The 16,411-nt window shown below is 49.9% G+C and overlaps 1 protein-coding gene across 4 annotated transcripts in view; it reads left to right on the top strand.

Annotated features, from left to right (window-relative positions):
* Positions 1–2,152: 2,152 nt before the first annotated feature.
* The window catches only part of CAMKK2 (calcium/calmodulin dependent protein kinase kinase 2), a 46,866-nt gene continuing 32,607 nt past the window's right edge, over positions 2,153–16,411 (top strand). Inside the window, exon 1 of one of the 4 annotated variants that reach the window (XM_072953640.1) lies at positions 2,153–2,377. The gene's annotated coding sequence lies outside the window, so the exon portion shown is untranslated. The remainder of the gene's footprint in view (positions 2,378–16,411) is intronic. The other 3 variants (XM_031670102.2, XM_072953641.1, XM_031670103.2) reach the window with 3 other exon arrangements.

The raw sequence follows: 16,411 nt of genomic DNA, 5'->3' as shown, positions 1-16,411 counted from the left end.
GAAATTCTTCAGAAAGAAGGGGTCTTGGCTTTGAGTTTGGATTTGAACAAGCACTTTCTTACCTCTCATGTAATTGGCTTCTAACTTTATATAGCTTTCTGTACATCAAAGTTTTGCCTGTGTCAGCTATGGTGTTCTAGTAAAACACAAGCAATTTAGTAACATAATGTAAACATATAGAATTGCATATTTGAACAAGCAACAGGGAAAAATCAACATCTATTTCGGTTGCTTTAATGCAGGAATTGCCAGGCTATTACCCAGGGGCTGAATCTGGCATGCCCCCTGTTCTTATACGGCCTGCTAGCTAACAATAGTTTATACATTTTTAAATGGTTGAAGAAAAATCAAAAGAATCCTATTTTGTGACATGTGAGAATTATATGAAATTCAACTTTCAGCATCCATAAATAAAGTTTTATTGGAACACAGCCATGTCAGTTCATTTACCTTTGTCTATGGCTGCTATAACAGCAGAGTTTAGTTGCAACAGAGATCATCCGGCCTGCAAAGCCTAAAATATTTACTATCTGGCCTTTTACATAAGAACTTTGCTGACCCCTGTCATAGAGTCAGAAATGTTCAAAATGCTCCTCCTCAGCCCCAATACATATCTTTTTGGAGAAAATGGGAAAATATTGAAAAATACAGAACTATGCATCTGCCGTTCAGAATTGACTGTTGTTAACATTTTTGCCATTTGCTTCAAATCCATCTATAAGTAAAAGGCAAAACATTTTTCAACATTCCTTATGCTCCCCGTCTCTGTTCTCTGCCCTTTTCCTTCTCTCTGTGGCAGACTGTCATTTGCACTCATCCCCTTTGACTTTTAAAACACTTCTACCTAAGCATGTGTCTGTGAACAGTTTAGATTGTATTCTGCAACTTGCTCTTTAACTCAGCATTTTGTTTGGGGATCTCCCATGTCTGTACAAACAGACGTAATTCATTTACTTGAACTATTGCATAATATTTCAGCAAGTGACTATGACGTTTCATTGACCCATTCCCCTCATAAACAATTAAGATGCTTGTTTCTGGGTTTTTACTATTCCCAACAAATGCTTGCATGTTGAAAAACATCAGAAGGGGCAGTTATCTTAGCAGAACGCTCTGAAATGGTTGTGAGCACTCCTGCAGCTTAGAAATACCAGAGGAACTAAACTTATGGAGACTTTGAAACTTTCACTTGGCCCTTGACTCAGAACTGAGTTTTGCAACCACCCAGGACAGTGGCGTCAGGCAGCTCTTGTGAGGTCCTCTCTCACTTCTCCCGAAGTGATGTTACCCAGTTGGGAGACTAAATACACTTTTCAGGCTGCTCTTGTGAGGTCTTCTCTCACTTCTCCCGAAGTGATGTTACCCAGTTGGGAGACTAAATACACTTTTCAGGATGCTCTTGTGAGGTCTTCTCTCACTTCTCCCGAAGTGATGTTACCCAATTGGGAGACTAAATACACTTTTCAGGGTCCAGCAAGGTTGGGCGCCAAAGGGTAGGTTTGGGAAGAATATGATGTATGTCACAAAAAGCATCTAAGTAGTCTTCGGGAAAGCCGGAACTTCACCGGGTTTCCTGTAGTTTGGTACCTCCAAGTGGAGTGGTGGGAAAGGAACATAATCTCCCAGTCTTTAGGGCGGCGGGCAGGGAACAGGGGTCAACGAGGAGGCGGGTGCGGAAGGGCGTTCTCCCAATGGGTGGTGGGTGACCCGACAACCAGGCCGCATTCACCGCCCAGCGCCTGGTGCAGGGGCAGAGCCTCGAGGCGGGGCCTCGGGTGACTCGCAGGCCTGACGAACTTTCTGCAGCTCAGCCGCCGCCCTGCAGTCCCCGCGTTTGACTAAACAAAAGCGAGCGCGGCCGGCGCGGCCGGCCTGCCCGAGGCTGCCGCGGCCGTCACGGGGAGAGCCGGGGCAGGTGCGCGCGGGCGGGGGCAAAGTTGCAGCGCGCCCTCCCGCGCTCCTGCGCCCCCGCAGGTCTCTCCCCTCCTCGCGGGTCCGCAGCCTCTTCCGAACCCTCTCCCGGCCCGGCCTCCCTGCCCCCCCCGCCGCCTCCTCCCCTTTCTTCGCCTTTCCCTCCGCCTCGCCGCTACTTTCGTCTCCTCCGGCTCCCACCTCCGCCCTCTCCCCGGCGCGGGGCCGCGCCTTCGGGGGCGCGCAGCGGGCGCGGGCGGCTCAGTGGCCGGGTTTCCAGCGGCCGCAGCCAATCTGCGCGCAGCCCGCGGCGGCGTCGCGCCCGAGACAGGACCGGGCGGCTCCTCCCGCCTCCGCCCCCGGCGCGCCTGCCGGGGCCGCGGAGAGGAACGCGCGGCCGCGCCGAGCGGAGCGGAGCCGAGCCGGGGGCACAGAGCGCGGGAGGCGGCGGCGGCGCGGAGCCCAGGTGAGCGGACGGGAGCCGGGCCGCGGGTGGGAGACCCAGCCGCCGCAGCCCCGGCGCCTTCACCCTCTCAGGGCGCGGGACCACTGCTGGGGGTGCAGACAAAGCCCTGGGGCTGGCCCCAGGTTCTCGTCACCGAGGGGACCCCACGTGCGCCGCCCCACGCCCCGCCACGTGGAGGACGCGGTCCCCGGCGCCCCTTCCCCGGCGTCCTCGGAGCGCCCGGGGCCTCGGGGTGGCCGCCTCGGCTGGGCCGCGCCCGGCCCGGGGTGGCAGGGGCGGTCCCGGAGTTTGGAACCGATGTCACCGGGTGCCGGGGCAGTCAAGGATCTTGGAGGCGGCCTAGGCCCACCCCCTCGCGCTTGACAGGTGGGGAAAATTAGAGCGCGCAGGCGAGGAGAGGGCTGACGGACTTTGAGTACCCCAGCCGCGCTCCCCGCTTGCCTTGGGGGCAAACCCGGGCCCTGGTGGGGTGGACACCAGGCGGCAGGACCCTAGACCAGCAGTTGTGGGGCCAGGGGCCCTTCGCCTCTCCTCAGTCAGCCCTCTGCCCCCGCCCCCTTCTCTCAGCCGAAACCTCACAAGCTTGGTCTTTTTGACCTAAATTCACCTCGGGGCCGCAGCGTACTGTGAACGCAGAGAGGTGCCTTCACCGGCAACCTCAGCCTGACTCCTGGGGACGCGGGGATGCTGGGCCCGGCCCCGCTCAGCATTGGGTCTTGGTGCCTGAGGTGCCACCCGTTCCAGCCTTGAGCTTTTCCTGGCTTCCCCCACCTCCTGCGCTGCCCAGTTTGGGAAGCAGGGTGTTTTCACAGCTCTGCCAGCCGCCCTGCTGCTCTCACTTGGCGCTGAAGAGGTTGCACCTCAGCCCCTCCTATCTCTCCCAGAGGGTTGGGGCAGAGGGCTAGTGCTTGGGGGGCGGGGAATGTCAGTGCCATCGTTAAGAGGGGCTCGCTGGCCTGGGCTGGGACGTGCAGTGTCTGCCCCTTAGAGGCAACTTTTACCTTCCTCAGTCTGGAAGTCGCCACAATCCTAGAGATAGAAACTTCTTATGCTTTAGGGCTGTGCTGTCATTTACCACTCCCCCTCCCCTGGCTGTGCCCCCAGGGGAGAGAGAGAAGACAGCTTTCTGTCCCAGTAGACTCCCATGTTCCCTGTGGGAGGCAGGGGCAGCAACAAGGGGAGGACTTTGGGGAGTTAGCCCCTCCTCCTGCCAAACCACCTCACAAAAACATACAGTTTAAGAATAAACTGTGCATACTATGCAAATGGAACTCCATAGTGAGTCCTGGAGCTTCCTTCCAGATTGCTGATCCTAAACCTTTCTAATCTAGAAAGCAGCCATTTGTAGTGAAAGCACACAACCTATTTTTGTAATAAAAAATAATAGCCATCATTTGATGGGGCTAATAATAACAATAACAATAGCAACAAAAACTAACATTTATTGAGTTCTTGCTGTGTGTCAGATACTGTGCTATATGTTGCATGCCTTATCCCATTTACTGCCTACCAAAATTCTGTGAGGTGAAGATGTTTATTCCTATTGCAGAGATGAGGAAATTGAGGCTAAAAATGATAGGAATTAACTCATTTTATAGAAAGGACCAGAGAGGTTAAGTAACTTGCTCAGGGTCACATAGCCAACCCAGGCATGTCGGTCCTAAAGCCTTTGCACTTTACCACCTGTTTTAGAGCAGAGGCCCTTGCAAGGCTGCCCTCAGCTTCTTGAGGAGCCCCAGATTGTTTGCTAAATTAGGCTAAGGAGCCACGGTCGACTTGGGCTTGCCTTTGTTTCCAGGTTGTTCATGGGCTGGTAGACAAATATGTTCAGTAATAGCTATGCAGTAGCTCTCACCAGGGGTGTCCCGTCTTCCTGGTGAGTGTTGGGGGAGCTGTGGGGGTGACTTTTTGGTTGTCAGAATGATACTAAGCACTCCTAGCTTTCGGTAGACAGGAGCTGGGGATGCCAAATATTCTGCAAGCAGGCCAGATCCACAGCAAGTGTGAAGAATTGCCCTGTCCTAAATGCCAGGAGCGCTCCTGTTGAGAAATACCAGGAGGAATAAGTTCTGTGGGAATGAGGAAGCAGAGGGCAGTGGGGGTTCTGGAGGAATCCCTCCTGGCTGGTGTGAATCTGGAGGGCTTCCTGAAGGAGGTATCATTTGTGCTGAACCTTGAAGGATAGGCTGAAAAGTGGAGACTGGACTGGAGTAGGAGGGAGGGGGATAGGACAGGATGACCTAGCAGAGGGAGCTTTCTGGAGTAACCCAGAGTTCCCTCCTTGAGAACCTCAGCCTGCATCGAAGACGGGCTGGTGAGTGGGGGAAGCAGCTCTTTCAGGAGAAAGGGATGGGCCTGTGGGGCAGGCCAAGCCTGTTTTCAAGGCATTTTGGCTCAGATTTTAACATGGGCCACAGAATCACCCTTACTCCATCATCAACCCATTTTATGGAAGGGCTTAGAGAGGCTAAGTAACTTGTTCAGGATCACTTATGACCTTCTGGTGGCTGTGGGAAGCATGTGGTTCCCGTTTCCTTTCCTGATCCCGGGGATTTTGGGCAAATGCTATTTCAGATTTTCCTTTGGGTCAGAGGCCTTGTTTTGCTATTTTTCACAGATGTTTTGCTTTCCCAGTAGCTCCTCCCCTTTGGACTCGGTTAGAGAACCCAGATATGGGGTTTAGGCAGGCCTGTCTCCATGGCGCTGCAGTGGCCTTCACCCTTGCTTCGGTGCCGTCTTTCCTGGAAGCTGAGGAAACTGCGTTTCCCTCTTGGAACTGACTTTTCTTCTTTCAGGCTGTGCTTGCTACAACTTTACTGCCCTGTTAGTAATATGTGACCTTTTGCGTCTGACTTCCATTGAGCATAATGTTTTCAAGGTTTACGCATATTGTAAAATATATCAATGCTTCCTTTCTATGACTGAATAATATTTACATGTATGGATACACAACATTTTGTTTACCCGTTCATCCACTGAGGGGCATTTGGGTCGTTTCCACCATAAGAGCTGCTGGTGCCTCTTTTTTTTTTTTTTGATGGAGGTACTGGGGATTGAACCCAGGACCTCATGCATGCTAAGCATGTGTTCTACCACTGAGCTATACTCACACCCCTCTTAGGGCCACTTTGTTCATTGCCTTCACGGCCCCCAATTAGTAAGCCTCTGGGCATAAGACATTATTTTGTCACTTGATTTGCAGGGAGAGGATCATGGAAGGAAGGTTCTCTGGAGTCTGTTGGGGACCAGCTTCCTGGACTGGTCAAGGCTTTTCAGGGACTCCCTTAAATTTACCCACACCTGCTCCTCCAGGAGAATCCTAGCTCCCTCTAAGTGCGTCGCCTCTGGGGTCAACTGGTGGGTATCACAAGTGTGGTTTTCAGGGAGCATCTGGCTTTCATTCAGTTTCATTCTTTTCAGTTGTGATTTGTTAAATGTAGTTCCCTGTGTGATTTTATTGGTATGTATTTTGTGAGACTTTTCCCAGGTTAGTCAATCCACAAAGTAAAGGAGCCTTATCAGAAAGGTGATGCTGTAACCCTGTGGCCAGGCTGGAGTCAGCTCAGTCTTCTGCCAGCCATCCAGGAATGCCCACCAAGGATGTGGAAACAGAGCAGTGTGGAAACTGAGCTGGGAGAGAGCCCAGAAAATTCCAGCCCCTCAACCCCTCCCGTTTGACAGCTGGGGAAGGTGGAGGGCAAGAGAGGAGGGGAGAATGTGGTTTTTTCAGAGTGTCGCCTGTGAGCCATGTTGTGTGTTGGGCACTTTTATAGAGCATTGACTCCATGGCTACCCTCCAGGTAGGCCGCCTCGACAGTTCCATTTTACAGATGAGAAAACCAAGGCTCAAGTCCCCTGAGATCTGTGTACTTTACTGGCATACCTTCTGATCCTGTGATCTTGTGTCTCCCTCGGCCTCCTGCTGCTGCCCAATGATGCCCATTTTCCCATGGAGTGGAATCTGCCTTCTCCAGGAGGTGATGGTGTGTGAATAGTTTCCGAATGGCTTTGCTCTCTGAAAAATAAGATTTTGAATGATCATTTTTTCTTTCTTCCCTGGTTAGATCCCTTCCCCACCAAAAACAAACAAAAAAAGGGGGGCATATTTCGAAGAAGGTGAGTGCTATCAGACTTTGGACTTCATAGGGAAGACCTCTGGCTCTGGCATTCCCTGCGAGGGGGATGCTAGTGACCAAAATGGGGAAGGAATTATTTAAGCTGCCAGTGTTTCCAGTTTCAGTCATGGTTGTAGTGTTGCTGCTGAATTTTTCCTGTCAATTATGAAACATTTTAGGATTAGAGAAAAGCCAAAGTTTTGGTTTTTTTTTTTTTTTAATTTGACTGGCTCATGATTTTGGAAGGCTGGAAGGAGGCCCAGGAAGTGATGGAAACAGGGCAGAGCAGGGTGCTAGCTCTGGAACCCTGATGATCTTTGACTGAACCCACACTTTTTTGAGGGAGCGGGCTGGTGATAAGCCCTGCCCTGGAGACCGAGGAACATTGGGACTTGGTCCTTGTCCCCAAGGAGCTGCCAGGTGAGCAGTCTGTGAACTGTTGGGCAAAAGATAAACAATCTAGCGTTTTTCCCTCTTGAAAAGGAGAGAAAGGAAATCAGAAGAGTCTGTTGTGCCCCTGTCCTCACCCCATCCCGAAAGCGGCTGAGCAGCTATTTTTATGTAGTCCCTTTTTATCCCCTAGGCTTCTGTAAATAGTTGAGAAAATGGCAGTTGCAGAGATAAAAATGCTAATTCCAACCTGGAGAAAAAAGATGGATGATCCCCGAGGAACAGAGGGGAGGCCAAGGTCTTGCCCCTCTGCCCTCCTGTCTGGGCCTGAGGTCGGAAGTGGGTGGGAGGGGGTGGGGAAGGGACGTGGTGGGCGGTGCCTGTGCTTGGAGAAGTTTAAATGGGGAACCAGTGGTTTGAGTGGGGCGCAGGGTGCGGAGGAAAGGACGCTTCGCCTGTGTGTTTTCAAAGGTGCCTTGGGATTCTGCTGTTAAGGGCTCTGTCGTTCCTAGACAGTTCTCCTGCCCCCAGAGTCCAGGGGTTGGGGACAGCTTTGGGCCCCCAGAGCCAGCTCCCAGCCCCTCTTTGCCCCTGGCTGGGGTTGCTCTGTGCTGGAGGCTGGGGAGGGAGCCAGCTAGGTTTAGCATCACCTCCAAACAGCAGGGAAGAGGGAGGGAGAAGGGCCGTGGGTGGGCAAGGCTTGGATGCCTGTGGATTCCAAGACGGCCCCCTCCTCCTCTGATCTGCCAAGCTGCAGAATGTTGGAGTTGAAGTCTTTTCTTTTCATTACAAATTGAAATTTCAGTTGTTTCCCAGCCTCTTCCTTAGGTTCAGTGAAAGACTGGGAGGGATTCAGTGGGAGAAGTGGAAGGAAGATGGTTCCTACCTCCCTTCTCTAAATACCCCCAACTTCCGCACCCACACTCACCCGTTCATTCACACTTCCTTGCTCTTCAAGGCAGGAGCCCCTGGCACACACCTGGCTTCAGGTACCTGGCGCTCTCTCTGTGATACTTCGTCACTGACCTAACGCTCGCTGCCTAGGAACTCTAAAGGCAGTGGAGCTTCTTGCTCCGCCAGCGTCCAGGGCCGCAGGGGACACTGCAGGGGTCAGGGTCATACCCTGGCCTACCCTCGAACCTGCTGGGCTGCCTGAGAGAGGTTGTCTCACCTCCCTGGGTCTCAGCCACTCCGTTTGGAGCCCTAGTGCATTGACTATGAAAGGCCTCTGAGAGTGTGTGCAACATTCTTATGACACAAGTGAGCAAGGGTGCGACATTATATGCACACTCTGCTTTTAATTTTGTAAAAAGGGATGCATATGGACAAGAGTTAGACGGGAAGATGAAAAGAGTTAAGTTAGCATAGTGTGATTAGAAGTAAAAATTTTATTTTAATGTAAATTAAAGCCAGTCAAAGGGTTTGAACTTGGTAGCCACTGAAGTGCTTCCTTGGCTGCAGCTTCCATGTAGGGAGCATTTGCTGTGTGCAGGGGCCTGTGTGGTTGGTGAGGTAGGTATTGTTATCCCCAGCATCACACAGCTAAGGAGAAGGGCTGTGCCCTTGGTCACGATGTTCCCCTTCTCTGGGAGCCTTTGATTTCACACCTGTACCCTCCCAAATCAGTGTGTGATTGCAGGCAAGTCACTCAGACTTTCTGTGCCTCAGTCTCCTCATCGTTGAAATAAGCATGGTAATAGTACCCAACTCATAAGGTTGTCGTGATGATTAAATGAGATGATACATGCAGGGTGCTCAGAATGGCGCCTGGCACTCGGCCAGCACTCAAGAAGACTAGTCATCACTTTTGCTGCATCTACAACTGCTGTGGCTGCTGCTGTAGTGATGTGATTCTCATGTTAAAAGTACTAGTTTCTTCCCTTCATTCCGTCCTGTTCATGAGCCCTTTTCTTCCCCATCCTTGATTTTTTTTTTTCCTTTAAAATTTAAAAAAGAAAGAAAGAAATTAAAAAGGACCTTGGAAGTTCTGGTTTCTGCTTGACTGCCAAGGTAAAGGCTGTCAGGAGAGTTGTAGCTGCCTGTTAGTTTGGCCTGGTTGGGAGCCTTAAGGTGTAGGGAACTTATGATCTGGTAGGGAGCTTAGTGGAGAAACTTTTCTGTTAATCAGCTCTGTGTTATCTGTCCATCAGGACCCTTGGTTGTAAATGACAGAAAAACAGCTACAAACTAACTTAAGCAAAAATGGGACTTTATTGGCTCATATAGTTGAAAACTCCCAAGGTACACAGGCTTCAGGCATAGCGGGATCCAGGTGTCCACACAATGTCTCCAACTTTAGTTCTTTTCTGTATGTTGTCTCTTCTCTCTGTCAGCTTCGTTCTAAGGCAGTGTTCTCCCCAGCACATGGTAACTCTGGAAGTACATCATTATTCTTCGTTCCACAGAGAGAAACATTCTCAATACTTCCACAGAATCCTAGAATAATATTTCGTAGGCTGACTTGGGTCACACATTTACTCTTGAAACAATCATTTGACCACAGCAATTGATTCCCAGTTGACCAGGCTTGAATCATTGTGGAACCTTTGAAGCTGTTGGTACAGGCAGGCCCATGGAGTCACCTTTCACACAGAAAGGTGGGTTCCAGACATAAATCAGGCTGCTGTTCTCAGACTAAAGGAACGTAGATTATAAGCCAGCCAAAGAAAGCATCTGACCTTCTGAGTGGCTTTGAGATAAGTGAAATAAACAGTGACCTCTAGCTAATATTTATTGAGTGCCAACAATTTTCTAGAAAGTTCTAGGTTCTGGATTCCAGCAGTAAACCAGAAAGGCAAAGCCAAGGCTCTGACAAATTAAGTGAAATTGATGCCTCTGTGCCCTTGCACGTCTTTTCTGAGCACTGTAGGACACAGGGCTGTCACACTCTCTCTTCTCACACAGGTTGGAGTCTCAGGAAGCCGGGGGAGTGGGCTATATATTCCCCTTTGTTTGGCCCAGCCTGGCTTCATTCAGGACACAATATGTGGAGACTGCAAGGTTGTACCTGTAACTTTTAGCCCCTTTCTGGAAAATCCAGATCACTAATTTTAGCTCTACTTGGAACCACTGCCTAACTTGGACAAATTAGTAAGCCTTTCTGAGCCTTCATTTTCTCATTGGGGAAATGAAATGGTTGGAACAGGTGGCCAGCGATGAGTGCCCTTTTCAGCACTAGCATCCAGTGCACCTCAAAGCAGGGCCTGTAGGGGTGTGATAGGTCATGAGACGTGGAAAAGGGGGAGGATGTGATACACGGCACTCAGCCTGTCCTTGGCGGTGGGGAGACGGGGGAGTGGTGAGGACTGTGGCGCGCCGGCGAGCCTGTCTCCTGTCTGAAGTTGCACTGAGTTGTTACCAGGAGAGAAGACAGACCCCGGGCTATGAGAGTGTCCAGTTCTTCACGAGATTCTGGAAATTTTGATTTTGTTCTGAAATCTCCTGGCTCTAAAATGTTGGCATCTCATTCAAATAGTTTTAAACACAGTGTGGGCCAAGCAAAATACATCGGTGGCCAGATGTCACACAAGAGGGACTTTGTGCTCTAGGGACTGGAGTGGGGACGGGGTCTGTGCTAGTGCTGTCCCTCGTGTCCCCCCGCCAAGGAAGGGCCCTTGTCTCTGGGGAGACAATTAATTTCAGTTCCTCCAAACTAAAGAGTGTTCAAGGAGAGATAATTGTCAAAGTTGGTGTCACTGAATCTGTTAAAACCGCTCTCTGGGCCAAGGCCCGAAATCTGGAATATTCCAGCTGGTGTCAGACCTCGGTGCTGCGTCGGCAGGTACAGCCGAGCCTCCCATGTCCACCACTAAGAGCTGGGAAACATCTCTGAGTCTGCAGCCCCTGTGGCAGCCGGCTTCTGCGCTTGGGTGGGGAGCTGTGTCAGGTTGCTGGGACTGCCGTGAGGAAGTACACAGAGCGGGCAGCTTAAACAGCAGGCACGTGCTGTCTTGCAGCTCTGGAGGCCAGAAGTCCGAGAGCAAGGCGTTGGTAGGGCTGCGTCCTTCCAAGGGCACGTCTCTCTCCTGGCTTGGGTGGTTGGCTGACAACCTTGGACGTTCCTTGGCTTGTAGTGCAGCACCTGTCTCTGCCTTCACGTTCCCATGGCGTTCTCCCTGTTTGCGGGTCTGTCTCTGGGTCCGAACTTCCCCCTCTTTATAAGGACACTAGTCATACCGCATTACGACTCCAGTGTATCTTTTTTTGGAGGGGGCACGATTCAACACCCATAACGGGTGCAGGCCGAACAGAGTCCCTGTGGCTTTGCCTGGGCCACCCCTCCGGCTCCCATCAGCTTCCTGCAAAGCTCTTGTGCTCTGGCCCCTTGGCTCCCACCGCCCCCGACCTCAACCACGCTCACGGGGCTCCAGTCCCAGAGTCTTCTTTCTGTTTCCTCCCCTCTCCCAACTCTTTCCTGGCATGGGGCCTTCTCAGAAGCTGTTTCCTCCTCCTGGAACAAGGTCCTGCCCCCGTAGCACCTACTCTTCCTGTAGGTCTCAGCCTCAACATAATTTCTCCAAGGGAGGGCTTCCTTGACCCCCCCCCCGCCCCCGCTGCCATTCAGGTCTCCCCCGGCGCCCTCTGTTCTCTTTATTTCTTTACCTCATCCTGGTTTTCTCCCCCAGTTTGTGCTTATAGAGTCACTTGTCCACTTACTTGTTAAAAAAAAATCTGTTGTGTTTATCTGACACATAGAAGGTCCCCAGTAACTACTTACTGAAAGAACAAGCGGGTGAGTGAATTTCCTTTAGGCCCTCCCTGGGCCTCAGTTTCCCCAAGTGAGAGAGGATGTGACAGGCCAAGCCTGTTATCCCAGGGAGGACATTGTCCCTGGCCTTGGCAGGATCCTCACAGCTATTTTGGGCCCTTTTGTTGTCTGTGGTGTCCCGGACCTCATGGGACCCCACAAAGGATGTGTCATGGGTCAGGATGTGTCCCTGGCCCACCCGCTGGCTACTTGTTACACTGTGGCTTCTGTGGTGGCTCTGTATTTGGTAAGCAGGCGCAGGTTGGAAATAGTCCCCAGGAAATGGGAAAGTGTTTCCTAGAGGCCTGTGCTCTTGGCTTCCTGGCAGAGGAAGGAACCTTCCCTTTATCCTGGCCTGGAGCCTAGTCCATCTGCTCCAGGAAGGGTCTGGTCCTCTGTTGTGCTGCCTGTGAGAGGGAAGAGGAGGGGAGTGGAGCTCGGGGCTGCCAGCCAAGCGGGTGGGGAGGCCTTTAGGGGGTGGAGAAGGACCCAGGATTGGGACAGGAAGTTCGGGGAGAGGGCTCTTGGCATTTTGTCAAACGCAGGTACCCCCAAATCGAATGCTGAGCTGTCCCTCCCTCTCAGAGGCCCTGTGAGGATTAAATGATGACCCGGGCAGAGCGGTTAGCCATGCTTGGTGAGTAAGTACTCAGTCAGTGTTAGCTGTTGTAATACAAACCGTTGTCTTTTGTATGATTTTGTTTTCTTCCGGGAGTGTTGATAGCTCTCATCAGATCCTTAAAAGGCCCATGACCTCATGGGATCTGTGGCCTCAAAACCCGTTAGAACACTGGCTTGGACTCTGTGGGTCAGTGGTGGAAGATGCTTCGTCAGGCTGAATGGCCAAGCCCTTGTCTGCCAGGCCTTGCTGCAGGCCAGTGAGTGGTCTCCAGGTGACCTCGAGGCACTGAGGACTGGGTCCTATGGGGCTCTTTTCTGAGACCTGTACACAACCAACCCTCCAGCTCAGAGGCCCCCACCTCCTCCCAGCTGGCACATTTTTTTCCTCTCCTCTCCTCCAGGCCTCAAGGCTCGGGCCAGACGCCAGCTTGTCAAGGAGACTGATTAAAGCAGCTTTGCTGGGGGCGAATGGCTTGGTGTCCTTGGCCTAGAGTGGAGATCGATAAGCAATTGTTTTTCTGTTGGCAAGAAAAAAAATTCTCCATTAACTTTCTCTGGTGCTGCCAGACTAGTTTTCTTTTCAGGAACTCTGCAGGCCTGTCAGAGGTGGCTCTGGGAGGGAGGCCAGTGAAACTGCTCCCTGCCCTGGGGGAGGCAGGCCCACGCCACCAGGGCTGCAGAACACTCACAGGAAGAGGAACATTCTGGAACACAGCCTGGCAGGTAGTAGACATTCTATAGGTATTTGTTGAGAGAAGAACTTTTTGAGCACTTAACCATGCACCAGACATGAATGTTGAGTTCTTAGCTCATTTAAGCCTCATGACTCTCAGGCATGTACCCATTTTATAGATGAGAAAACTGAGGCTGAGAGCAGCTAACTCACTGGTCTGTAGCTGAACTTCAGGGGCCCTGCTTCTCTGCTTCTGGGAAATAAGGATCATAAAAAGTATATGTAAAGTAATAGCAGCTGGGACCACAGGGAACATTGAAGTTAGGTTGTATTCTTTCACTGATGGGGAAGCCAAGACTGGGACACATTTAATGATTTCTTTCTCAGATGCAGCAAGGATGGGGTAGAGGATTAGGAGGGAGGACCACCTGCTCCCCTGCCTCCTCATGCCCCATAGATAGCTCTCAGGCCTTTTCCTAACTCCTGTTGTAGGTACAGTTACTTTCTTTTAAAAACTCGTTTCTGAATAGTTACTATTTGCACACTTTCTTTTTCAAAAGTAAAAGTAAATACAGTGAAAATTAAATCCCTGCCACCCTGTCCCCCCTACTTCTGCAAACCAGTTGTTTTCTCTTGAGGCCACTATTACCATCTTCTTGTGTATCTTTCCAGAAATATGCTATGCATATTCGATTATGTCCGCATGTGTGGCCCTTTCCCCCTTGGCCGACAGCAGCACACTAATGCTTTGGTTTTTTCCAAGTAACGGTGTGCCTTGGAGCTAATTCATATTAGGAGGTACAGAGTCACCTCTTTTGAAATAAATGCATGATTTTCTCCTGGGCTACATGTACCTCATTGTATTTACTCAGTCCCCCATGGATAGTCATTTCAAACCATACTTACTACCAAAATAATCTTGTACATATATCATTTTTTATGGCTGAGATTGTCTGTAGGATGAATACTCATGTGCGGAATAGCTAACTCAAAGGTATATGCCTTTGGAATTTGGTTAGATATTGGTGAATTTCCCTTCATAAGGATGGTACTAATTACTCCCCGTAGCCTCATCAAAATAATGCTGTTAAATCCAACTTATTAAAAAAAATGCTAGTATTATATTTTTTCTCTTTGCCAATCTGATAGTTGGAAAAAAGGTATTTCATTGTAGCTTTATTATTATTTTCTTAATTTTGGTAAACAATATATAACATAAAATTCACCATTTAAACGATTTTTAGGTGTGCAATTCAGTGGCATTAATTACACTCAGAATGTTGTGTAACCACCACCACCGTCCATTTCCAGAACTTTTTCATCACCCCAAACAGGAACTCTGTACCCTTAAGCAATGATGCCCCATTCCCCTCTCCCCTAGTCCCCAGTAACCTCTATTCTAAACTTTCTGTCTCTGAATTTGTCTATTCTAGGTACCTGGTATAAGTGAGGCCATATAATATTTGTCCTTTAATATCTGGCTTGTTTCACTTAGCATGTTTTGAAGGCTCATTCATGTTGTAGTTTGTGTCAGAACTTTATTCCTTTTTGTGGTTGAACAGTGTTCTGCTATGTGGATAGACCCCATTCTGTTTATCCATCCTTCCACTGATGGACACTTGGGTTGTTTCCATCTTTTGCCTATTGTGAATAATGCTGCTGTGAACATGGGTGTATAAGAAAGTGTGTGTTTGAGTCCCTGCTTTCCATTCTTCTGGGTATATGCATAGAAGGGGAACTGCTGGGTAAAATGGTAATTCTGCAGGTAACTTGTTGAGGACCCACCAACCATGTCATTGTAGTTTGAATTTGTACCTCTCTTACCGTAGCTGATGCTGAGCATCTTGTCACATGACTGAGAGACTTTGTCATTCCTTTATAATGAGCTCTGCGTTCATGCGTTGTGCCATGTCTGTGTTGGGACACTGTTGTTATTTCCTTAATGCCTTTCCCATTGGCCTTTCCCTGCTCCCCACCTGCCCACGTCACTGTCCAGATTGCCTGCGTAGAAGCAGTTCCATAAATACATCTTGCAGGACTGTCCCAAGAGGTAGCATTTCTCTGTCCCTCAACCAGGTCCTCCAGGAAGCACTGGCTTTCTGATCCCATCTGTACTTTCCTTTGTATCCTCCCACTGCCACCCAGTGTCATAAACAGATACCATTTTATTCATTCATAAAAGCTCTCTGCTCAGCACTCACTGTTTTCCTGGCACCTTGGTAACGTGGGTGATGAGCACGGAGCTGCCATCGTCTGCATCTGTGGATGTACTCCCTGAATTCCAGTGGTGCCTGTGACATTTGTCCAGTAGAATTTGTCAAACACACGAACCAAAGGTTAATATTCTGTCCCAGGGAAAGAAGGAATTGACAGTCTAAGGGAGTGTGTCAATCTTTTTTTTTCCCCCAAATTCACAGCACATAAAGTTAACCATTTTAAAGTGCACAATTCAGTGGCATTTACTACATTCCCAGTGTTGTGCAACCACCGCTTTTATCTAGTTCCAGAACATTTCCACCACCCCAAAATGAGGCCCCCACACTCGTTGGCAGCCACTCCCTGTTTCCACCTCCCTAGTCCTAGGCAACCACTAATCTACTTTCTGTCTGATGGATTTGCCTGAAAAATTTGTATAAATAGAATCATACATATGTGACCTTTTGTGTCTGTCTTCTTTCACTTAGCATCATGTTTTTGAGGTTTGTCGTGTGTTTGGTTCTTCGTTCCTTTCTATGGCTGAGTCACAGTCCATTGCGGGGACAGACCACATTTTGCTTTTTCATTCATCTGTTAATGGACACGTAGGTAGTCTCGCCTTTTGGCTGTCATGAATAGTGCTGTTTGGGCATGTTCCTAGGAATGGCGTTGCTTGATTATATGGTGATTCTGTTTAATTTTTTTGAGGAACCACCAAGCTATCTGATGTTCACTTTTTAACCTCATGTTTGCCTTATGTCTAGCAGGCAGCAGCTGGGGGCTGAACTAGGGTAGCATTAGGTAACGGATATATCCAGCCTGGCTCCTCAGACAACACAGACTGCTCTGGCTCACACACTCTCTGATGTGATTCCTGAACCCCACTCCTCAGTTGAGAATCATTGGCCCGAGGCCAGGCCAGGGGACTGGACTCCTGTGAGGGTGGCCTTTGCAGTAGGAGACTTGGACAAATCCCTCCCCCTCTCTTGAGCCTCAGTTTCCCCACTTACAAAATGGGGGCATAATGGCCAACCAGCCACCTATGGTGCTTGTGAAATTTTCCTGACATGTGGAAGATATTTTGTGAACTGTAAATTGCTTTCTGCATCATTGCTGTTATAAATGATGCAGCCCAGAAGTCACCATACAGAAGTGTTTCATTTGGCCTGACTGGCATTTAAAAATATTTGATACAGTTGATAATTTTAAAATCAAGAGATCTCACTTAACTTCCTGGGGGAGGGGGGGCGGGGGGTGGGGGAGGGGACCAGACAATATTTGGCCCAGATCTT

The sequence above is a fragment of the Vicugna pacos genome, chromosome 32, assembly GCF_048564905.1.
Source record: "Vicugna pacos chromosome 32, VicPac4, whole genome shotgun sequence".
Taxonomy (NCBI): domain Eukaryota; kingdom Metazoa; phylum Chordata; class Mammalia; order Artiodactyla; family Camelidae; genus Vicugna; species Vicugna pacos.
The sequence above is the reverse complement of the archived record's forward strand: the minus strand, read 5'-3'. Positions and strand labels throughout refer to the sequence as shown.